The 26270-nt window shown below is 39.3% G+C and overlaps 2 long non-coding RNA genes across 5 annotated transcripts; one reads left to right on the top strand and one right to left on the bottom strand.

Annotated features, from left to right (window-relative positions):
• Nucleotides 1-3540: 3540 nt before the first annotated feature.
• Nucleotides 3541-16164, bottom strand: LOC127354414 (uncharacterized). Of its 4 annotated transcripts, none has more exons than XR_007881543.1 (3): nt 15579-16164; nt 5935-6878; nt 3541-3936 (listed from the first exon to the last, which is right to left on the bottom strand). It is a non-coding gene; the product is annotated as an uncharacterized LOC127354414 (long non-coding RNA). The 4 variants fall into 4 exon arrangements; XR_007881542.1 differs by lacking the exon at nt 3541-3936 and adding an exon at nt 5117-5493 and having other exon boundaries at nt 5935-7147; nt 15845-16164; XR_007881540.1 differs by lacking the exon at nt 3541-3936 and adding an exon at nt 5117-5493.
• LOC127354415 (uncharacterized) lies at nt 12878-24315 on the top strand. The gene is made up of 3 exons (XR_007881544.1): nt 12878-12908; nt 14522-14943; nt 24041-24315. It is a non-coding gene; the product is annotated as an uncharacterized LOC127354415 (long non-coding RNA).
• The last annotated feature ends 1955 nt before the right edge of the window (nt 24316-26270 follow it).

Consider the following 26270-nt stretch of genomic DNA (forward strand, 5'->3'; position numbering starts at 1 on the left):
AAAACTAATAGATTCACTTTTTACTTTTTCCAACATTTGTTTGTTGTTTGTTCACATTTCCCCCAAATTCATCCTTTTTTAAATAATCTTTTATTTACTGTGACATCAAACTGAATCCACATACAAACAACATATAGGAAGACAACACATGAGACAATGACAACATAAACAATAACAGGGTCAGTATGGGCAATATGAGTGTCTGTAAGGTATGGACAGGAGGAATAACATCATATATATATATACATTTATATAAGTATATATGTACATATAGTGTTAATATTATAATGCCAATAATTGTATCATGTATTCAGTAAATAACTACATAAGTAAAGTGGAACTAAATAATATGGTCATATAGTAATTAAATAATATGAATTAATAATATAATAATAATCATTCCAATACTTTATATTTTATTATATTTCAAATACGACAGTGAGGGGGGGGCAATAGACCCCTCACCACCCAGCAATACGGCTGGAGGACACAGTGGGACATTATTATTATTATTATTATTATTATTATTAATAATTATTATTCTTGTTATTATTATATTATTTATATTATTTTTTTTATTATTTTTAATACTATTTATTTATTCTTGTAATAATCATTATTTTCATTATTATTATTTTATTATTATTATTTATTACTATCATTAATATTATTATTTTTTTGTTGTTAATTGTTATTATAATATTAATGTATTATTATTATTTATTGTCATTAACATTATTATTTTATTGTCACTATTATTATTATTATTATTATTATTATTAATATTATATTTTATTATTCTTTTTTTATTCTTTTTTAAATTATTTATCATCATTATTATTGTTATCATTATCACTATTATTCTTATTATTATTGTTATTGTTATGATTATGATCAGCTGGTGCCGTTGTCATTGGTTACCACGTTGGTTTCCATGGTTTTGATTGGCTACGTCATTAACAACGAGCCTCCTCCACACGCGGCTCACCTGCTGATGTAAAAACAGAATCGCAGGTGGAAAAATGTGACAAAGACAAAAGTGAACACAATAACAAAGTCACTCTACTCATTTTAGAGAAAAGCTCATTGATTAGGACATAGTAATGTTGATCTCCACATTTAAAACCTGAACACATCTGATTGGATTATAAGTGATTTTATCTTCATCTTTTATTCTTTATTCAGATTGAGTCGCTGCAGTTTGTCAGAGATCAGCTGTTCTTCTCTGGTCTCAGCTCTGAAGTCCAACCCCTCCCATCTCAGAGAGCTGGACCTGAGTGACAACGACAACCTGGAGGATTCAGGAGTGAAGCTGCTGTGTGGTTTTCTGGAGAGTCCACACTGTAGACTGGAGACTCTGAGGTCAGACACCATGTTTTCTTTCTGTGCTGAGATGAATGTGATGTTAAGTTGTGCTGACAGTAAAGTGCAGACATAAGGCTGATATTATACTGATCCACACTGAGTATCTTAATGCTAAAGGCTGTTTTCTTCTTCAGTGGTTTAGTCCATTGACTGTGGCAGAGCAATGTTGAGCTCCACATTTAAAACCTTCATAGAACAGGAAGAATCTACACTGAATAATTCACTCTTTATTTCCATCTTATATTCCCCATCATGTGTTTTAAAAGAAATGATGACAATAAATACAATGAATCAATCAATAATCTCTATTTCAACTATCAGACAATAACTAATAGATTAACTTTTTACTTTTTCCAACATTTGTTTGTTGTTTGTTCACATTTCCCCCAAATTCATCCTTTTTTAAATAATCTTTTATTTACTGTGACATCAAACTGAATCCACATACAAACAACATATAGGAAGACAACACATGAGACAATGACAACATAAACAATAACAGGGTCAGTATGGGCAATATGAGTGTCTGTAAGGTATGGACAGGAGGAATAACATCATATATATATACATTTATACAAGTATATATGTACATATAGTGTTAATATTATAATGCCAATAATTGTATCATGTATTCAGTAAATAACTACATAAGTAAAGTGGAACTAAATAATATGGTCATACAGTAATTAAATAATATGAATTAATAATATTATAATAATCATTCCAATACTTTATATTTTATTATATTTCAAATAGGACAGTGGGGGGGGCAATAGACCCCTCACCACCCAGCAATACGGCTAGAAGATACAGCGAGACATTATTATTATTATTATTATTATTATCATTATTATTATTATTATTATTGTTATTCTTATTTTATTATTATATTATTTCTTCTTCTTCTTCTTATTATTATTATTATTATTATTATTTGTATTATTAGATTATTTATTATTATTATTTATACTATTTATTTACTATTTTTAAAATTATTTATTTATTCTTGTAATAATCGTTATTTTATTATTATTATTTATTACTATTTATTGTTTTCATTAACATTATTGTTATCATTATTTTTATTATTATTATTGTTGTTCATTATTATTATCATATTATATTATTATTGTGCCTTGCATAAGCAAGCACAATACTACTCTTCTCTTTGCTTATTATTGTGCCTTGCATAAGCAAGCACAATACTACTCTTCTCTTTGCTTAGTTATTGTGCCTTGCATAAGCAAGCACAATACTACTCTTCCTCGTGCTTATTATTATTATTGTGCCTTGCATAAGCAAGCACAATACTACTCTTCCTCGTGCTTATTATTGTGCCTTGCATAAGCAAGCACAATACTACTCTTCCTCGGGCTTATTATTGTGCCTTGCATAAGCAAGCACAATACTACTATCCCTCATACTTATTATATTTTATTCTTCCGTACGTTTTTTCGGCGCGCTACTCCTCCCCGCAGCTTTTGTCGCACATACACAAAAAAGGTATCAAAACGTGCGGCTCGGCCGGGAATCGAGTGCTATGACTTTTCTAAGAATTTCGCCAAACGGTTTGCCGATAAATCGCCAAAAACCGGTCCAAAAAATGAATGGGTGTGTATTGCGAGAACCTCCAACCGAAAAAAACTGCCAGAGTGCGTGACATCATCGCTAGAGTGTGGGGAGAGAGAAAAATTTGTCGAAAATTTTTTTTGTAAACTGCTGTCATGGCCACAAATTTCACTCTACAGAAATAATTTATAGATAGAAACGTAGGTAAATCCGTTGGGGTCGCAGTGATACTACTGCTGAAGCTGTCAGACAAATAGTTTTGGCGGTAGACGCACTGATGCGCCAGCAACGCCCTCTCACGGCCCCATCTACTCCCATATTAAAAAGGAGAGGAGGATTCTTGAAACACGCTCGTTGAACCTCTTCTCTCTCAATCTCCCCAGGTCACATTTTTTAACTTTAGCCACTGAAACTCGGCAGCGCTATAGTCAACAAGATGACGACGCTCACGGTCTTTTCGGTTTTCATTTCGGGTCGTTCCTGTCCATGCTTTTGAGGGGATTCATTTTAAATGTTTCTGTCTCTCTGAGGAGTTAGAGACAGAGAGCGAGCGTGCGCAGCTGCTGTGGGCTCCCTGATTGCCATGACAACTAAAGCCTGCCACACACACACACACACACACACACACACACACACAAGCTAGCTACAGAGAATGACAAGACCTTAATAAGCTAGCGCTAGCTGGCTAGCTAAAGACAATTAGCAGGCGGCTAACAAGCAAACAATTTAAAGCTGAATGATTTTAATATTAACTCAAAATAAGAACAATACACCTTAAATATTTTACCCTACTATGAGCTGTTCCTTAATTTACATTAGCACTCCTTCAGGAGCATAATACAATTAAACACATTAACCAAAGCTAGCACTTAGCTAGCGATTAGCGCTTAGCTAGCGATTAGCATGTAGCTAGCGATTAGCATGTAGCTAGCGATTAGCGGTTAGCTAGCGATTAGCACGTAGCTAAGCGCTACCTTTGGTTTATGTGTTTATGTGTGCTAGCTCTAGCTAGCTAGCTAAAGAGAATGACATGATATTAATATGCTAGCGCTAGCTAAGGAGGATGACAGGTTATCAATATGCTGAAGGCAGGATTACATGGCATTAATAATCTAGCGCTAGCTGTCTAGCTAAAGATAATTAGAAGGTGGCTAACAAGCAAACAATTTAAAGCTGAATGATTTTAATATTAACACAAAATAAGTTCAATACACCTTAAATATTTTACCCTACTATGAGCTGTTCCTTAATTTACATTAGCACTCCTTCAGGAGCATAATACAATTAAACACATTAACCAAAGCTAGCACTTAGCTAGCAATTAGCGGTTAGCACTAAGCTAGCGATTAGCGGTTAGCACTAAGCTAGCGATTAGCGCACAGCTAGCGATTAGCGGTTAGCACGTAGACATGGTATTAACATATGGGCCAGAGCAAGGCACAATCAAAATTTCTTTAGGAATTTTCTAGTTATTATTCTTCTTCCGTACGTTTTTCGGCGCGCTTCTTCTCCCGCAGCTTTTGTCGCACATACACAAAAAAGGTATCAAAACGTGCGGCTCGGCCGGGAATCGAGTGCTATGACTTTTCTAAGAATTTCGCCAAACGGTTTGCCGATAAATCGCCAAAAACCGGTCAAAAAAATGAATGGGTGTGTATTGCGAGAACCTCCAACCGAAAAAAACTGCCAGAGTGCGTGACATCATCGCTAGAGTGTGGGGAGAGAGAAAAATTTGTCGAAAAATTTTTTTGTAAACTGCTGTCACGGCCACAAATTTCACTCTACAGAAATAATTTATAGAAAGAAACGTAGGTAAATTCGTTGGGGTCGCAGTGATACCACTGCTGAAGCTGTCAGACAAATAGTTTTGGCGGGAAACGCACTGATGCGCCAGCAACTCCCTCTCACAGCCCCATCTACTCCCATGTTAATTTTAGAGGACAAATCTTGAAAAACGCTCGTTGAACCTCTTCTCTCTCAATCTCCCCAGGTCACATTTTTTAACTTTAGCCACTGAAACTCGGCAGCGCTATAGTCAACAAGATGACGACGCCCACGGTGTTTTCGGTTTTCATTTCGGTCGTTCCTGGCCATGCTTTTGAGGGGATTCATTTTAATTGTTTTCTGTCTCTCTGAGGAGTTAGAGACAGAGAAACGTGCGCAGCTGCTGTGGGCTCCCCTGATTGCCATGACAACCAAAGCCTGCTCACACACACACACACACACACACACACAGCTAGCTACAGAGAATGACAAGACATTAATAAGCTAGCGCTAGCTAGCTAAAGATAATTAGCAGGCGGCTAACAAGCAAACAATTTAAAGCTGAATGATTTTAATATTAACACAAAATAAGAACAATACACCTTAAATATTTTACCCTACTATGAGCTGTTCCTTAATTTACATTAGCACTCCTTCAGGAGCATAATACAATTAAACACATTGACCACAGCTAGCACTTAGCTAGCGATTAGCGATTAGCTAGCGATTAGCGCTTAGCTAGCGATTAGCACGTAGCTAAGCGCTAGCTTTGGTTTATGTGTTTATGTGTGCTAGCTCTATCTAGCTAGCTAAAGAGAATGACATGATATCAGTATGCTAGCGCTAGCTAAGGAGGATGACAGGTTATCAATATGCTATAGGGAGGATTACATGGCATTAATAATCTAGCGCTAGCTGGCTAGCTAAAGATAATTAGCAGGCGGCTAACAAGCAAACAATTTAAAGCTGAATGATTTTAATATTAACACAAAATAAGTTCAATACACCTTAAATATTTTACCCTACTCTGAGCTGTTCCTTAATTTACATTAGCACTCCTTCAGGAGCATAATACAATTAAACACATTAACCAAAGCTAGCACTTAGCTAGCGATTAGCGCTTAGCTAGCGATTAGCGGTTAGCTAGCGATTAGCATGTAGCTGGCGATTAGCGGTTAGCTAGCGATTAGCACGTAGCTAAGCGCTACCTTTGGTTTATGTGTTTATGTGTGCTACCTCTAGCTAGCTAGCTAAAGAGAATGACATGATATTAATATGCTAGCGCTAGCTAAGGAGGATGACAGGTTATCAATATGCTATAGGGAGGATTACATGGCATTAATAATCTAGCGCTAGCTGGCTAGCTAAAGATAATTAGAAGGTGGCTAACAAACAAACAATTTAAAGCTGAATGATTTTAATATTAACACAAAATAAGAACAATACACCTTAAATATTTTACCCTACTATGAGCTGTTCCTTAATTTACATTAGCACTCCTTCAGGAGAATAACACAATTAAACACCTTAACCAAAGCTAGCACTTAGCTAGCGATTAGCGGTTAGCACTTAGCTAGCGATTAGCGCACAGCTAGCGATTAGCGGTTAGCACGTAGACATGGTATTAACATATGGGCCAGAGCAAGGCACAATCAAAATTGCTTTAGGAATTTTCTAGGTTTTCTTATTATTCTTCCGTACGTTTTTCGGCGCGCTACTCCTCCCGGAGCTTTTGTCGCACATACACAAAAAAGGTATCAAAACGTGCGGCTCGGCCGGGAATCGAGTGCTATGACTTTTCTAAGAATTCCGCCAAACGGTTTGCCGGTAAATCGCCGAAAACCGGTCCAAAAAATGAATGGGTGTGTATTGCGAGAACCTCCAACTGAAAAAAACCGCCAGAGTGCGTGACATCATCGCTAGAGTGTGGGGAGAGAGAAAAATTTGTCGAAAAATAAATTTGTAAACTGCTGTCATGGCCACAAATTTCACTCTACCGAAATAATTTATAGATAGAAACGTAGGTAAATTCGTTGGGGTCGCAGTGATACCACTGCTGAAGCGGTCAGACAAATAGTTTTGGCGGGAGACGCACTGATGCGCCAGCAACTCCCTCTCATGGCCCCATCTACTCCCATGTTAAAATGGAGAGGAGGATTCTTGAAAAACGCTCGTTGAACCTCTTCTCTCTCAATCTCCCCAGGTCACATTTTTTTAACTTTAACCACTGAAACTCGGCAGCGCTATAGTCAACAAGATGACGACGCTCACGGTCTTTTCGGTTTTCATTTCGGTCGTTCCTGGCCATGCTTTTGAGGGGATTCATTTTAAATGTTTTCTGTCTCTCTGAGGAGTTAGAGACAGAGAGAGAGCGTGCGCAGCTGCTGTGGGCTCCCCTGATTGCCATGACAACCAAAGCCTGCTCTCACACACACACACACACACACAGCTAGCTACAGAGAATGACAAGACATTAATAAGCTAGCGCTAGCTGGCTAGCTAAAGATAATTAGCAGGTGGCTAACAAACAAACAATTTAAAGCTGAATGATTTTAATATTAACACAAAATAAGAACAATACACCTTAAATATTTTACCCTACTATGAGCTGTTCCTTAATTTACATTAGCACTCCTTCAGGAGAATAATACAATTAAACACATTAACCACAGCTAGCACTTAGCTAGCGATTAGCGCTTAGCTAGCGATTAGCGGGCTTAGCTTAGCTAGCGATTAGCGGTTAGCTAGCGATTAGCGGTTAGCTAGCGATTAGCACGTAGCTAAGCGCTAGCTTTGGTTTATGTGTTTATGTGTGCTAGCTCTAGCTAGCTAACTAAAGAGAATGACATGATATTAATATGCTAGCGCTAGCTAAGGAGGATGACAGGTTATCAATATGCTATAGGGAGGATTACATGGCATTAATAATCTAGCGCTAGCTGGCTAGCTAAAGATAATTAGCAGGCGGCTAACAAGCAAACAATTTAAGGCTGAATGATTTTAATATTAACACAAAGTAAGTTTAATACACCTTAAATATTTTACCCTACTATGAGCTGTTCCTTCATTTACATTAGCACTCCTTCAGGAGCATAATACAATTAAACACATTAACCAAAGCTAGCACTTAGCTAGCGATTAGCACGTAGCTAGCGATTAGCGCTTAGCTAGCGCTTAGCACGTAGCTAAGCGCTACCTTTGGTTAATGTGTTTATGTGTGCTAGCTCTAGCTAAAGAGAATTACATGGTATTAATATGCTAGCGCTAGCGTGCTAGAGAGCAAGACATGGCTAGACATGGTATTAACATATGGGCCAGAGCAAGGCACAATCAAAATTGCTTTAGGAATTTTCTAGTTATTATTAAACTTATTATTATTCTTCCGTACGTTTTTCGGCGCGCTTCTTCTCCCAGAGCTTTTGTCGCACATACACAAAAAAGGTATCAAAACGTGCGGCTCGATGAGGACATTAGTGCTATGACTTTTCTAAGAATTTCGCCAAACGGTTTGCCGATAAATCGCCAAAAACCGGTCCAAAAAATGAATGGGTGTGTATTGCGAGAACCTCCAACCGAAAAAAACTGCCAGAGTGCGTGACATCATCGCTAGAGTGTGGGGAGAAGGGAAAAATTTGTCGAAAAATAAATTTGTAAACTGCTGTCATGGCCACAAATTTCACTCTACAGAAATAATTTATAGATAGAAACGTAGGTAAATCCGTTGGGGTCGCAGTGATACTACTGCTGAAGCTGTCAGACAAATAGTTTTGGCGGGAGACGCACTGATGCGCCAGCAACTCCCTCTCACGGCCCCATCTACTCCCATGTTAATTTTAGAGGACAAATCTTGAAACACGCTCGTTGAACCTCTTCTCTCTCAATCTCCCCAGGTCACATTTTTTAACTTTAACCACTGAAACTCGGCAGTGCTATAGTCAACAAGATGACGACGCTCACGGTCTTTTCGGTTTTCATCTCGGTCGTTCCTGGCCATGGGTTTTGAGGGGATTCATTTTAAATGTTTCTGTCTCTCTGAGGAGTTAGAGACAGAGAGAGAGCGTGCGCAGCTGCTGTGGGCTCCCCTGATTGCCATGACAACCAAAGCCTGCTCACTCACACACACACACACACACACACACAGCTAGCTACAGAGAATGACAAGACATTAATAAGCTAGCGGTAGCTGGCTAGCTAAAGATAATTAGCAGGCAGCTAACAAACAAACAATTTAAAGCTGAATGATTTTAATATTAACACAAAATAAGAACAATACACCTTAAATATTTTACCCTACTATGAGCTGTTCCTTAATTTACATTAGCTCTCCTTCAGGAGCAAAATACAATTAAACACATTAACCAAAGCTAGCACTTAGCTAGCGATTAGCGCTTAGCTAGCGATTAGCGCTTAGCTAGCGATTAGCATGTAGCTAGCGATTAGCACGTAGCTAGCAATTAGCGGTTAGCAAGCGATTAGCACGTAGCTAAGCGCTACCTTTGGTTTATGTGTTTATGTGTGCTAGCTCTAGCTCTAGCTAGCTAGCTAAAGAGAATGACAAGACATTAATAAGCTAGCGGTAGCTAAAGATAATTAGCAGGTGGCTAACAAGCAAACAATTTAAAGCTGAATGATTTTAATATTAACACAAAATAAGAACAATACACCTTAAATATTTTACCCTACTATGAGCTGTTCCTTAATTTACATTAGCACTCCTTCAGGAGCATGATACAATTAAACACATTAACCAAAGCTAGCACTTAGCTAGCGATTAGCGGTTAGCACTTAGCTAGCCATTAGCGCAGAGCTATGTTAGCACGTAGACATGGTATTAACATATGGGCCAGAGCAAGGCACAATCAAAATTGCTTTAGGAATTTTCTAGTTATTGTGCCTTGCATAAGCAAGCACAATACTACTATCCCTCGGGCTTATTATTGTGCCTTGCATAAGCAAGCACAATACTATTATCCCTCGGGCTTATTAATATTATTCTTCCGTACGTTTTTCGGCGCGCTACTCCTCCCGGAGCTTTTGTCGCACATACACAAAAAAGGTATCAAAACGTGCGGCTCGGCCGGGAATCGAGTGCTATGACTTTTCTAAGAATTTCGCCAAACGGTTTGCCGATAAATCGCCAAAAACCGGTCCAAAAAATGAATGGGTGTGTATTGCGAGAACCTCCAACCGAAAAAAACTGCCAGAGTGCGTGACATCATCGCTAGAGTGTGGGGAGAGAGAAAAATTTGTCGAAAAATAAATTTGTAAACTGCTGTCATGGCCACAAATTTCACTCTACCGAAATAATTTATAGATAGAAACGTAGGTAAATTCGTTGGGGTCACAGTGATACTTCTGCTGAAGCTGTCAGACAAATAGTTTTGGCGGGAGACGCACTGATGCGCCAGCAACTCCCTCTCATGGCCCCATCTACTCCCATGTTAAAATGGAGAGGAGGATTCTTGAAAAACGCTCGTTGAACCTCTTCTCTCTCAATCTCCCCAGGTCACATTTTTTAACTTTAGCCACTGAAACTCGGCAGCGCTATAGTCAACAAGTTGACGACGCTCACGGTCTTTTCGGTTTTCATTTCGGTCGTTCCTGGCCATGCTTTTGAGGGGATTCATTTTAAATGTTTCTGTCTCTCTGAGGAGTTAGAGACAGAGAGAGAGCGCGCAGCTGCTGTGGGCTCCCCTGATTGCCATGACAACTAAAGCCTGCCACACACACACACACACACACACACACACACACACACACACAGCTAGCTTCAGAGGATTATTTAAGCTATTAATAAGCTAGCGCTAGCTGGCTAGCTAAAGATAATTAGCAGGTGGCTAACAAGCAAACAATTTAAAGCTGAGTGATTTTAATATTAACACAAAATAAGTTCAATACACCTTAAATATTTTACCCTACTATGAGCTGTTCCTTAATTTACATTAGCACTCCTTCAGGAGCATAATACAATTAAACACATTAACCAAAGCTAGCACTTAGCTAGCGATAAGCGCTTAGCTAGCGATTAGCGTAATTAGCGGTTAGCTAGCGATTAGCACGTAGCTAAGCGCTAGCTCTGGTTAATGTGTTTATGTTTGCTAGCTCTAGCTAGCTACCTAAAGAGAATTAGAGGGTATTAAAATGCTAGCAAAGAATTAGAAGATAGAAGAAGGTATTAGAAGGCTAGCTAATTAATTAAAATGCTCTGCTTGCTAGAGAGGACAAGCTACTAATGTTCTAGCGCAAGCTAGCTAGACAGAACAAGGTATGAATGTGCTAGCACTCGCTAGCTAGAGAGGACAAAGGATTACTGTGCTAATTAAACGTCACAAAAGACACAGCAATTCTTAATTAGCCATCTATTTCAACTTGTTACACCTGACACAAGTTATACAGATTTACTAATGTAATAAAACATCAAGATAGATTTATTTTGTGAGGAAGAAGACACTCAGACTGTTGTAACTGCCTATGACTGCACAGTAAGAATAGTTTTCTTTCTTAATTATGTATTATTTATTAATATAAATATTGTTATTCATATTATTGATAGCATTACTTATTATTGTTGTTATTTTTATGATTATTATTATATTATTACAAACTACATACTTATTATTCCCACCATTGTGGTTATTACTTATTTAGTTACTTTAGCAATTTTAATTAAACCATGACCCTTCCTGCATTATCCCAGGACAATATTATGCCAAACTCCATTTAAGAAATACCATATATTAACAATTATTTGCGCTTACATAAAAGCACATAACTGTAGAAACACAAGAAAAAACTCATCATATCTCAACAGTCTTCTTGTTAATTCGGCCTCAATATAATACATGAATACAAACTTTTTGGCCGACTTTGTCGCATCAACTCGTTACCAGCCTCACTATTTCAGTGGGAGAAGACCGTGGCAATAGATGGAAAAAACAAGATTTATCATTAAAATACGTGGTTGTTAGTGGATCACGCGGACGCCGAATTAAACACAGGTGTCTCCCCTCATTGTACTGTAAACTACTCGGCAGTGTCAGTAATGTATGGGCCAGTGTCACGGGCCAGAGCAAGGCACAATCAAAATTGCTTTAGGAATTTTCTAGTTATTGTGCCTTGCATAAGCAAGCACAATACTACTCTTCTCTTTGCTTAGTTTTCTTATTATTCTTCCGCCTGTTTTTCGGCGCGCTTCTTCTCCCGCAGTTTTTGTCGCACATACACAAAAAAGGTATCAAAACGTGCGGCTCGGCCGGGAATGGTGTGCTATGACTTTTCTAAGAATTCCGCCAAACGGTTTGCCGATAAATCGCCAAAAACCGGTCCAAAAAATGAATGGGTGTGTATTGCGAGAACCTCCAACTGAAAAAAACTGCCAGAGTGCGTGACATCATCGCTAGAGTGTGGGGAGAAGGGAAAAATTTGTCGAAAAATAAATTTGTAAACTGCTGTCATGGCCACAAATTTCACTCTACCGAAATAATTTATAGATAGAAACGTAGGTAAATCCGTTGGGGTCGCAGTGATACTACTGCTGAAGCGGTCAGACAAATAGTTTTGGCGGGAGACGCACTGATGCGCCAGCAACGCCCTCTCACGGCCCCATCTACTCCCATGTTAATTTTAGAGGAGGAATCTTGAAAAACGCTCGTTGAACCTCTTCTCTCTCAATCTCCCCAGGTCACATTTTTTAACTTTAGCCACTGAAACTCGGCAGTGCTATAGTCAACAAGATGATGACGCCCACGGTCTTTTCGGTTTTCATTTCGGTCGTTCCTGGCCATGCTTTTGAGGGGATTCATTTTAAATGTTTTCTGTCTCTCTCAAGAGTTAGAGACAGAGAGAGAGCGTGCGCAGCTGCTGTGGGCTCCCTGATTGCCATGACAACCAAAGCCTGCTCACACACACACACACACACACACACACACACACACACACAGCTAGCTACAGAGAATGACAAGGCATTAATAAGCTAGCGCTAGCTGGCTAGCTAAAGATAATTAGCAGGTGGCTAACAAGCAAACAATTTAAAGCTGAATGATTTTAATATTAACACAAAATAAGAACAATACACCTTAAATATTTTACCCTACTATGAGCTGTTCCTTAATTTACATTAGCACTCCTTCAGGAGCATAATACAATTAAACACATTAACCAAACACAGCTAGCACTTAGCTAGCGATTAGCGCTTAGCTAGCGATTAGCATGTAGCTAGCGATTAGCGGTTAGCTAGCGATTAGCGGTTAGCTAGCGATTAGCACGTAGCTAAGCGCTACCTTTGGTTTATGTGTTTATGTGTGCTAGCTCTAGCTAGCTAGCTAAAGAGAATGACATGATATTAATATGCTAGCGCTAGCTAAGGAGGATGACAGGTTATCAATATGCTATAGGGAGGATTACATGGCATTAATAATCTAGCGCTAGCTGGCTAGCTAAAGATAATTAGCAGGTGGCTAACAAGCAAACAATTTAAAGCTGAATGATTTTAATATTAACACAAAATAAGAACAATACACCTTAAATATTTTACCCTACTATGAGCTGTTCCTTAATTTACATTAGCACTCCTTCAGGAGCATAATACAATTAAACACATTAACCACAGCTAGCACTTAGCTAGCGATTAGCGCTTAGCTAGTGATTAGCATGTAGCTAGCGATTAGCGGTTAAATAGCGGTTAGCACGTAGACATGGTATTAACATATGGGCCAGAGCAAGGCACAATCAAAATTGCTTTAGGAATTTTCTAGTTAAACTTATTATTCTTCCGTACGCTTTTTCGGCGCGCTACTCCTCCCGCAGCTTTTGTCGCACATACACAAAAAAGGTATCAAAACGTGCGGCTCGGCCGGGAATCGAGTGCTATGACTTTTCTAAGAATTTCGCCAAACGGTTTGCCGATAAATCGCCAAAAACCGGTCCAAAAAAATGAATGGGTGTGTATTGCGAGAACCTCAACTGAAAAAAACTGCCAGAGTGCGTGACATCATCGCTAGAGTGTGGGGAGAAGGGAAAAATTTGTCGAAAAATAAATTTGTAAACTGCTGTCATGGCCACAAATTTCACTCTACAGAAATAATTTATAGATAGAAACGTAGGTAAATTCGTTGGGGTCGCAGTGATACTACTGCTGAAGCTGTCAGACAAATAGTTTTGGCGGGAAACGCACTGATGCGCCAGCAACGCCCTCTCACGGCCCCATCTACTCCCATATTAAAATGGAGAGGAGGAATTTTGAAAAACGCTCGTTGAACCTCTTCTCTCTCAATCTCTCCAGGTCACATTTTTTAACTTTAGCCACTGAAACTCGGCAGCGCTATAGTCAACAAGATGATGACGCTCACGGTCTTTTCGGTTTTCATTTCGGTCGTTCCTGGCCATGCTTTTGAGGGGATTCGTTTTAATTGTTTTCTGTCTCTCTGAGGAGTTAGAGACAGAGAGAGAGCGTGCGCAGCTGCTGTGGGCTCCCCTGATTGCCATGACAACCAAAGCCTGCTCACACACACACACACACACACACACACACACACACACACACAGCTAGCTACAGAGAATGACAAGACATTAATAAGCTAGCGCTAGCTAGCTAAAGATAATTAGCAGGTGGCTAACAAGCAAACAATTTAAAGCTGAATGATTTTAATATTAACACAAAATAAGAACAATACACCTTAAATATTTTACCCTACTATGAGCTGTTCCTTAATTTACATTAGCACTCCTTCAGGAGCATAATACAATTAAACACATTAACCAAAGCTAGCACTTAGCTAGTGATTAGCGCTTAGCTAGCGATTAGCATGTAGCTAGTGATTAGCAGTTAGCTAGCGATTAGCACGTAGCTAGCGATTAGCAGTTAGCTAGCGATTAGCACGTAGCTAAGCGCTAGCTTTGGTTTATGTGTTTATGTGTGCTAGCTCTAGCTAGCTAGCTAAAGAGAATGACATGATATTAATATGCTAGCGCTAGCTAAGGAGGATGACAGGTTATCAATATGCTATAGGGAGGATTACATGGCATTAATAATCTAGCGCTAGCTGGCTAGCTAAAGATAATTAGCAGGTGGCTAACAAACAAACAATTTAAAGCTGAATGATTTTAATATTAACACAAAATAAGTTCAATACACCTTAAATATTTTACCCTACTATGAGCTGTTCCTTAATTTACATTAGCACTCCTTCAGGAGCATAATACAATTAAACACATTAACCAAAGCTAGCACTTAGCTAGCAATTAGCGGTTAGCACTTAGCTAGCAATTAGCGCACAGCTAGCGATTAGCTGTTAAATAGCGGTTAGCACGTAGACATGGTATTAACATATGGGCCAGAGCAAGGCACAATCAAAATTGCTTTAGGAATTTTCTAGTTATAACTTATTATTATTCTTCCGTACGTTTTTTCGGCGCGCTTCTTCTCCCAGAGCTTTTGTCGCACATACACAAAAAAGGTATCAAAACGTGCGGCTCGATGAGGACATTAGTGCTATGACTTTTCTAAGAATTTCGCCAAACGGTTTGCCGATAAATCGCCAAAAACCGGTCCAAAAAATGAATGGGTGTGTATTGCGAGAACCTCCAACTGAAAAAAACTGCCAGAGTGCGTGACATCATCGCTAGAGTGTGGGGAGAGAGAAAAATTTGTCGAAAAATAAATTTGTAAACTGCTGTCATGGCCACAAATTTCACTCTACAGAAATAATTTATAGATAGAAACGTAGGTAAATCCGTTGGGGTCGCAGTGATACTACTGCTGAAGCTGTCAGACAAATAGTTTTGGCGGGAGACGCACTGATGCGCCAGCAACGCCCTCTCACGGCCCCATCTACTCCCATATTAAAATGGAGAGGAGGATTCTTGAAAAACGCTCGTTGAACCTCTTCTCTCTCAATCTCCCCAGGTCACATTTTTTAACTTTAGCCACTGAAACTCGGCAGTGCTATAGTCAACAAGATGACGACGCTCACGGTCTTTTCGGTTTTCATTTCGGTCGTTCCTGGCCATGCTTTTGAGGGGATTCATTTTAAATGTTTTCTGTCTCTCTGAGGAGTTAGAGACAGAGAGAGAGCGTGCGCAGCTGCTGTGGGCTCCCCTGATTGCCATGACAACCAAAGCCTGCTCACACACACACACACACACACACACACACACACAGCTAGCTACAGAGAATGACAAGACATTAATAAGCTAGCGCTAGCTAGCTAAAGATAATTAGCAGGTGGCTAACAAGCAAACAATTTAAAGCTGAATGATTTTAATATTAACACAAAATAAGAACAATACACCTTAAATATTTTACCCTACTATGAGCTGTTCCTTAATTTACATTAGCACTCCTTCAGGAGCATAACACAATTAAACACATTAACCAAAGCTAGCACTTAGCTAGCGATTAGCGCTTAGCTAGCGATTAGCATGTAGCTAGCGATTAGCACGTAGCTAGCGATTAGCGGTTAGCTAGCGATTAGCACGTAGCTAAGCGCTACCTTTGGTTTATGTGTTTATGTGTGCTAGCTCTAGCTAGCTAGCTAAAGAGAATGACATGATATTAATATGCTAGCGCTAGCTAAGGAGGATGACAGGTTATCAATATGCTATAGGGAGGATTACATGGCATTAATAATCTAGCGCTAGCTGGCTAGCTAAAGATAATTAGAAGGTGGCTAACAAGCAAACAATTTAAAGCTGAATGATTTTAATATTAACACAAAATAAGTTCAATACACCTTAAATATTTTACCCTACTATGAGCTGTTCCTTAATTTACATTAGCACTCCTTCAGGAGCATAATACAATTAAACACATTAACCAAAGCTAGCACTTAGCTAGCAATTAGCGGTTAGCACTTAGCTAGCGATTAGCGCACTAAGCTAGCGATTAGCGCACAGCTAGCGATTAGCGGTTAGCACGTAGACATGGTATTAACATATGGGCCAGAGCAAGGCACAATCAAAATTGCTTTAGGAATTTTCTAGTTATATTATTATTCTTCCGTACGTTTTTGGCGCTTCTTCTCCCGCAGCTTTTGTCGCACATACACAAAAAAGGTATCAAAACGTGCGGCTCGGCCGGGAATCGAGTGCTATGACTTTTCTAAGAATTTCGCCAAACGGTTTGCCGATAAATCGCCAAAAACCGGTCCAAAAAATGAATGGGTGTGTATTGCGAGAACCTCCAACTGAAAAAAACTGCCAGAGTGCGTGACATCATCGCTAGAGTGTGGGGAGAGAGAAAAAATTTGTCGAAAAATAAATTTGTAAACTGCTGTCATGGCCACAAATTTCACTCTACAGAAATAATTTATAGATAGAAACGTAGGTAAATCCGTTGGGGTCGCAGTGATACCACTGCTGAAGCTGTCAGACAAATAGTTTTGGCGGGAGACGCACTGATGCGCCAGCAACGCCCTCTCACGGCCCCATCTACTCCCATGTTAATTTTAGAGGAGGAATCTTGAAACACGCTCGTTGAACCTCTTCTCTCTCAATCTCCCCAGGTCACATTTTTTAACTTTAACCACTGAAACTCGGCAGCGCTATAGTCAACAAGATGACGACGCTCACGGTGTTTTCGGTTTTCATTTCGGTCGTTCCTGGCCATGCTTTTGAGGGGATTCATTTTAAATGTTTTCTGTCTCTCTGAGGAGTTAGAGACAGAGAGAGAGCGTGCGCAGCTGCTGTGGGCTCCCCTGATTGCCATGACAACCAAAGCCTGCTCACACACACACACACACACACACACACACTAGCTACAGAGAATGACAAGACATTAATAAGCTAGCGCTAGCTGGCTAGCTAAAGATAATTAGCAGGTGGCTAACAAGCAAACAATTTAAAGCTGAATGATTTTAATATTAACACAAAATAAGAACAATACACCTTAAATATTTTACCCTACTATGAGCTGTTCCTTAATTTACATTAGCACTCCTTCAGGAGCATAATACAATTAAACACATTAACCAAAGCTAGCACTTAGCTAGCGATTAGCGCTTAGCTAGCGATTAGCATGTAGCTAGCGATTAGCGTTAGCGTAGCATGTAGCAGCGATTAGCCTGTAGCTAGCGATTAGCACGTAGCTAAGCGCTACCTTTGGTTAATGTGTTTATGTGTGCTAGCTCTAGCTAGCTAGCTAAAGAGAATGACATGATATTAATATGCTAGCGCTAGCTAAGGAGGATGACAGGTTATCAATATGCTATAGGGAGGATTACATGGCATTAATAATCTAGCGCTAGCTGGCTAGCTAAAGATAATTAGAAGGGGGCTAACAAACAAACAATTTAAAGCTGAATGATTTTAATATTAACACAAAATAAGAACAATACACCTTAAATATTTTACCCTACTATGAGCTGTTCCTTAATTTACATTAGCACTCCTTCAGGAGCAAAATACAATTAAACACATTAACCAAAGCTAGCACTTAGCTAGCGGTTAGCACTTAGCTAGCGATTAGCGCACAGCTAGCGATTAGCGGTTAGCACGTAGACATGGTATTAACATATGGGCCAGAGCAAGGCACAATCAAAATTGCTTTAGGAATTTTCTAGTTTTCTTATTATTCTTCCGCCTGTTTTTCGGCGCGCTTCTTCTCCCGCAGTTTTTGTCGCACATACACAAAAAAGGTATCAAAACGTGCGGCTCGGCCGGGAATGGTGTGCTATGACTTTTCTAAGAATTCCGCCAAACGGTTTGCCGATAAATCGCCAAAAACCGGTCCAAAAAATGAATGGGTGTGTATTGCGAGAACCTCCAACTGAAAAAAACTGCCAGAGTGCGTGACATCATCGCTAGAGTGTGGGGAGAAGGGAAAAATTTGTCGAAAAATAAATTTGTAAACTGCTGTCATGGCCACAAATTTCACTCTACCGAAATAATTTATAGATAGAAACGTAGGTAAATCCGTTGGGGTCGCAGTGATACTACTGCTGAAGCTGTCAGACAAATAGTTTTGGCGGGAGACGCACTGATGCGCCAGCAACGCCCTCTCACGGCCCCATCTACTCCCATGTTAATTTTAGAGGAGGAATCTTGAAAAACGCTCGTTGAACCTCTTCTCTCTCAATCTCCCCAGGTCACATTTTTTAACTTTAGCCACTGAAACTCGGCAGTGCTATAGTCAACAAGATGATGACGCCCACGGTCTTTTCGGTTTTCACTTCGGTCGTTCCTGGCCATGCTTTTGAGGGGATTCGTTTTAATTGTTTTCTGTCTCTCTCAAGAGTTAGAGACAGAGAGAGCTGCGCAGCACTGCTGTGGGCTCCCCTGATTGCCATGACAACCAAAGCCTGCTCACACACACACACACACACACACACAGCTAGCTACAGAGAATGACAAGGCATTAATAAGCTAGCGCTAGCTGGCTAGCTAAAGATAATTAGCAGGTGGCTAACAAGCAAACAATTTAAAGCTGAATGATTTTAATATTAACACAAAATAAGTTCAATACACCTTAAATATTTTACCCTACTATGAGCTGTTCCTTAATTTACATTAGCACTCCTTCAGGAGCATAATACAATTAAACACATTAACCAAAGCTAGCACTTAGCTAGCGATTAGCGCTTAGCTAGCGATTAGCGCATAGCTAGCCATTAGCATGTAGCTAGCGATTAGCAGTTAGCTAGCGATTAGCGGTTAGCTAGCGATTAGCACGTAGCTAAGCGCTACCTTTGGTTTATGTGTTTATGTGTGCTAGCTCTAGCTAGCTAGCTAAAGAGAATGATATGGTATTAATATGCTAGCGCTAGCTAAGGAGGATGACAGGTTATCAATATGCTATAGGGAGGATTACATGGCATTAATAAGCTAGCGCTAGCTGGCTAGCTAAAGATAATTAGAAGGTGGCTAACAAACAAACAATTTCAAGCTGAATGATTTTAATATTAACACAAAATAAGAACAATACACCTTAAATATTTTACCCTACTATGAGCTGTTCCTTATTTTATATTGGCACTCCTTCAGGAGAATAATACAATTAAACACATTAACCAAAGCTAGCACTTAGCTAGCGATTAGCGCTTAGCTAGCGATTAGCTGTGCAGCATTATCATGTAGCTAGCGATTAGCAGTTAGCTAGCGATTAGCACGTAGCTAAGATTAGCGTAGCAGCTTAGCACGTAGCTAACGCTAGCTTTGTTTATGTGTGCTAGCTCTAGCTAGCATAAAGAGAATGACATGATATTAATATGCTAGCACTAGCTAAGGAGATGACAGGTTATCAGTATGCTATAGGGAGGATGACATGGAATTAATAAAAGGTAATTAGCGGTTAGCACGTAGACATGGTATTAACATATGGGCCAGAGCAAGGCACAATCAAAATTGCTTTAGGAATTTTCTAGTTAAAATTCTTATTATTCTTCCGCCCGTTTTTCGGCGCGCTTCTTCTCCCCGCAGCTTTTGTCGCACATACACAAAAAAGGTATCAAAACGTGCGGCTCGGCCGGGAATGGTGTGCTATGACTTTTCTAAGAATTTCGCCAAACGGTTTGCCGGTAAATCGCCAAAAACCGGTCCAAAAAATGAATGGGTGTGTATTGCGAGAACCTCCAACTGAAAAAAACTGCCAGAGTGCGTGACATCATCGCTAGAGTGTGGGGAGAGAGAAAAATTTGTCGAAAAATAAATTTGTAAACTGCTGTCATGGCCACAAATTTCACTCTACAGAAATAATTTATAGATAGAAACGTAGGTAAATTCGTTGGGGTCGCAGTGATACCACTGCTGAAGCTGTCAGACAAATAGTTTTGGCGGGAAACGCACTGATGCGCCAGCAACGCCCTCTCACGGCCCCATCTACTCCCATGTTAATTTTAGAGGACGAATCTTGAAAGGAGCTCGTTGAACCTCTTCTCTCTCAATCTCCCCAGGTCACATTTTTTAACTTTAGCCACTGAAACTCGGCAGCGCTATAGTCAACAAGATGACGACGCTCACGGTCTTTTCGGTTTTCATTTCGGTCGTTCCTGGCCATGCTTTTGAGGGGATTCATTTTAAATGTTTCTGTCTCTCTGAGGAGTTAGAGACAGAGAGAGAGCGCGCGCAGCTGCTGTGGGCTCCCCTGATTGCCATGACAACCAAAGCCTGCTCACACACACACACACACACACACACACACACACAGCTAGCTACAGAGAATGACAAGACATTAATAAGCTAGCGCTAGCTGGCTAGCTAAAGATAATTAGCAGGTGGCTAACAAACAAACAATTTAAAGCTGAATGATTTTAATATTAACACAAAATAAGTTCAATACACCTTAAATATTTTACCCTACTATGAGCTGTTCCTTAATTTACATTAGCACTCCTTCAGGAGCATAATACAATTAAACACATTAACCAAAGCTAGCACTTAGCTAGCGATTAGCACGTAGCTAAGCGCTACCTTTGGTTTATGTGTTTATGTGTGCTAGCTATCTAGCTAGCTAGCTAAAGAGAATGACATGATATTAATATGCTAGTGCTAGCTAAGGAGGATGACAGGTTATCAATATGCTATAGGGAGGATTACATGGCATTAATAATCTAGCGCTAGCTGGCTAGCTAAAGATAATTAGCAGGTGGCTAACAAGCAAACAATTTAAAGCTGAATGATTTTAATATTAACACAAAATAAGTTCAATACACCTTAAATATTTTACCCTACTATGAGCTGTTCCTTAATTTACATTAGCACTCCTTCAGGAGCATAATACAATTAAACACATTAACCAAAGCTAGCACTTTGCTAGCGATTAGCGAGTTTAGCACTAGCGATTAGCAGTTAGCAAGCGATTAGCATTGGTTAGCTTTGTGTTTATGTGTGCTAGCTCTAGCTAGCTAAAGAGAATTAGAAGGTAGAAGAAGGTATTAGAAGGCTAGCTAATTAATTAATATGCTTTGCTTGCTAGAGAGGATAAGCTACTAATGTTCTAGCGCCAGCTAGCTAGACAGAACAAGGTATGAATGTGCTAGCACTCGCTAGCTAGAGAGGACAAAAGATTACTGTGCTAATTAAACGTCACAAAAGACACTGAAATTCTTAATTAGCCATCTATTTCAACTTGTTACACATGACACAAGTAATACAGATTTAGTAATGTAATAAAACATCAAGTTAGATTTATTTTGTGAGGAAGAAGACACTCAGACTGTTGTAACTGCACTATGACTGCACAGTAAGAATAGTTTTCTTTCTTAATTATGTATTATTTATTAATATAAATATTGTTATTCATATTATTGATAGCATTACTTATTATTGTTGTTATTATTATTACTATTATTATCATTATTATTATTATAACTACATACTTATTATTCCCACCATTGTGGTTATTACTTATTTAGTTACTTTAGCAATTTTAATTAAACCATGACCCTTCCTGCATTATCCCAGGACAATATTATGCCAAACTCCATTTAAGAAATACCATATATTAACAATTATTTGCGCTTACATAAAAGCACATAACTGTAGAAACACAAGAAAAAACTCATCATATCTCAACAGTCTTCTTGTTAATTCGGCATCAATATAATACATAAATACCAACTTTTTGGCCGACTTTGTCGCATCAACTCGTTACCAGCCTCACTATTTCAGTGGGAGAAGACCGTGGCAATAGATGGAAAAAACAAGATTTGTCATTAAAATACGTGGTTGTTAGTGGATCACGCGGACGCCGAATTAAACACGGGTGTCTCCCCTCATTGTACTGTAAACTACTCGGCAGTGTCAGTAATGTATGGGCCAGTGTCACGGGCCAGAGCAAGGCACAATCAAAATTGCTTTAGGAATTTTCTAGTTATTAATAATTTAACTTATTATTTCTTCCGTGCATAAGCAAGCACAATACTATTATCCTCGGGCTTAATATTATTATTCTTCCGCGCGCTTCTTCTCCCGCAGCTTTTGTCGCACATACACAAAAAAGGTATCAAAACGTGCGGCTCGATGAGGACATTAGTGCTATGACTTTTCTAAGAATTTCGCCAAACGGTTTGCCGATAAATCGCCAAAAACCGGTCCAAAAAATGAATGGGTGTGTATTGCGAGAACCTCCAACTGAAAAAAACTGCCAGAGTGCGTGACATCATCGCTAGAGTGTGGGGAGAGAGAAAAATTTGTCGAAAAATAAATTTGTAAACTGCTGTCATGGCCACAAATTTCACTCTACCGAAATAATTTATAGATAGAAACGTAGGTAAATTCGTTGGGGTCGCAGTGATACTACTGCTGAAGCTGTCAGACAAATAGTTTTGGCGGGAAACGCACTGATGCGCCAGCAACGCCCTCTCACGGCCCCATCTACTCCCATGTTAAATTGGAGAGGACGAATCTTGAAACACGCTCGTTGAACCTCTTCTCTCTCAATCTCCCCCAGGTCACATTTTTTAACTTTAGCCACTGAAACTCGGCAGTGCTATAGTCAACAAGATGACGACGCTCACGGTCTTTTCGGTTTTCATTTCGGTCGTTCCTGGCCATGCTTTTGAGGGGATTCATTTTAAATGTTTCTGTCTCTCTGAGGAGTTAGAGACAGAGAGAGAGCGCGCGCAGCTGCTGTGGGCTCCCCTGATTGCCATGACAACCAAAGCCTGCTCACACACACACACACACACACACACAAAAAACACACAGCTAGCTACAGAGAATGACAAGACATTAATAAGCTAGCGCTAGCTGGCTAGCTAAAGATAATTAGCAGGCGGCTAACAAACAAACAATTTAAAGCTGAATGATTTTAATATTAACACAAAATAAGAACAATACACCTTAAATATTTTACCCTACTATGAGCTGTTCCTTAATTTACATTAGCACTCCTTCAGGAGCATAATACAATTAAACACATTAACCAAAGCTAGCACTTAGCTAGCGATTAGCGCTAGCTAGCGATTAGCATGTATTAGCACGATTAGCGGTTAGCTAGCGATTAGCACGTAGCTAAGCGCTAGCTTTGGTTTATGTGTTTATGTGTGCTAGCTTTAGCTAGCTGGCTAAAGAGAATGACATGATATTAATAGCAGCGCTAGCTAAGGAGGATGACAGGTTATCAATATGCTATAGGGAGGATTACATGGCATTAATAAGCTAGCGCTAGCTGGCTAGCTAAAGATAATTAGCAGGTGGCTAACAAGCAAACAATTTAAAGCTGAATGATTTTAATATTAACACAAAATAAGTTCAATACACCTTAAATATTTTACCCTACTATGAGCTGTTCCTTAATTTATATTAGCACTCCTTCAGGAGCATAATACAATTAAACACATTAACCAAAGCTAGCACTTAGCTAGCGATTAGCATAGCTAGCGATTAGCGGTTAGCAGACATAGCTAAGCGTAGCTAGCGATTAGCACGTAGCTAAGCGCTAGCTTTGGTTAATGTGTTTATGTGTGCTAGCTCTAGCTAGCTAGCTAAAGAGAATTAGAAGGTAGAAGAAGGTATTAGAAGACTAGCTAATTAATTAAAATGCTTTGCTTGCTAGAGAGGATAAGCTACTAATGTTCTAGCGCCAGCTAGCTAGACAGAACAAGGTATGAATGTGCTAGCACTCGCTAGCTAGAGAGGACAAAGGATTACTGTGCTAATTAAACGTCACAAAAGACACTGAAATTCTTAATTAGCCATCTATTTCAACTTGTTACACATTACACAAGTAATACAGATTTAGTAATAAAACATCAAGTTAGATTTATTTAGTGAGGAAGAAGACACTCAGACTGTTGTAACTGCCTATGACTGCACATTAAGAATAGTTTTCTTTCTTAATTATGTATTATTTATTAATATAAATATTGTTATTCATATTATTGATAGCATTACTTATTATTGTTGTTATTATTATTATTATTATTATAACTACATACTTATTATTCCCACCATTGTGGTTATTACTTATTTAGTTACTTTAGCAATTTTAATTAAACCATGACCCTTCCTGCATTATCCCAGGACAATATTATGCCAAACTCCATTTAAGAAATACCATATATTAACAATTATTTGCGCTTACATAAAAGCACATAACTGTAGAAACACAAGAAAAAACTCATCATATGTCAACAGTCTTCTTGTTAATTCGGCATCAATATAATACATAAATACCAACTTTTGGCCGACTTTGTCGCATCAACTCGTTACCAGGCCTCACTATTTCAGTGGGAGAAGATCGTGGCAATAGATGGAAAAAACAAGATTTGTCATTAAAATACGTGGTTGTTAGTGGATCACGCGGACGCCGAATTAAACACAGGTGTCTCCCCTCATTGTACTGTAAACTACTCGGCAGTGTCAGTAATGTATGGGCCAGTGTCACGGGCCAGAGCAAGGCACAATCAAAATTGCTTTAGGAATTTTCTAGTTATTGTGCCTTGATAAAAGCACAATACTTCCGGGCTTATTTTTCCGTACGTTTTTCGGCGCGCTACTCCTCCCGCAGCTTTTGTCGCACATACACAAAAAAGGTATCAAAACGTGCGGCTCGGCCGGGAATCGAGTGCTATGACTTTTCTAAGAATTTCGCCAAACGGTTTGCCGATAAATCGCCAAAAACCGGTCCAAAAAATGAATGGGTGTGTATTGCGAGAACCTCCAACTGAAAAAACTGCCAGAGTGCGTGACATCATCGCTAGAGTGTGGGGAGAGAGAAAAATTTGTCGAAAAATAAATTTGTAAACTGCTGTCATGGCCACAAATTTCACTCTACAGAAATAATTTATAGATAGAAACGTAGGTAAATCCGTTGGGGTCGCAGTGATACTACTGCTGAAGCTGTCAGACAAATAGTTTTGGCGGGAAATGCACTGATGCGCCAGCAACGCCCTCTCACGGCCCCATCTACTCCCATGTTAATTTTAGAGGACAAATCTTGAAACACGCTCGTTGAACCTCTTCTCTCTCAATCTCCCCAGGTCACATTTTTTAACTTTAACCACTGAAACTCGGCAGTGCTATAGTCAACAAGATGACGACGCCCACGGTGTTTTCGGTTTTCATTTCGGTCGTTCCTGGCCATGCTTTTGAGGGGATTCATTTTAAATGTTTTCTGTCTCTCTGAGGAGTTAGAGACAGAGAGAGAGCGTGCGCAGCTGCTGTGGGCTCCCCTGATTGCCATGACAACCAAAGCCTGCTCACACACACACACACACACACACACACACACACACACAGCTAGCTACAGAGAATGACAAGACATTAATAAGCTAGCGCTAGCTGGCTAGCTAAAGATAATTAGCAGGTGGCTAACAAGCAAACAATTTAAAGCTGAATGATTTTAATATTAACACAAAATAAGAACAATACACCTTAAATATTTTACCCTACTATGAGCTGTTCCTTAATTTACATTAGCACTCCTTCAGGAGCATAATACAATTAAACACATTAACCAAAGCTAGCACTTAGCTAGCGATTAGCGCTTAGCTAGCGATTAGCACGTAGCTAGCGATTAGCGCAGAGCTAGCGATTAGCACGTAGCTAGCGATTAGCGGTTAGCTAGCGATTAACGTAGCTAAGTGCTACCTTTGGTTAATGTGTTTATGTGTGCTAGCTTTAGCTAAAGAGAATTA

The sequence above is a fragment of the Dicentrarchus labrax genome, unplaced genomic scaffold (genome assembly GCF_905237075.1).
Source record: "Dicentrarchus labrax unplaced genomic scaffold, dlabrax2021, whole genome shotgun sequence".
Classification (NCBI taxonomy): Eukaryota; Metazoa; Chordata; class Actinopteri; family Moronidae; genus Dicentrarchus; species Dicentrarchus labrax.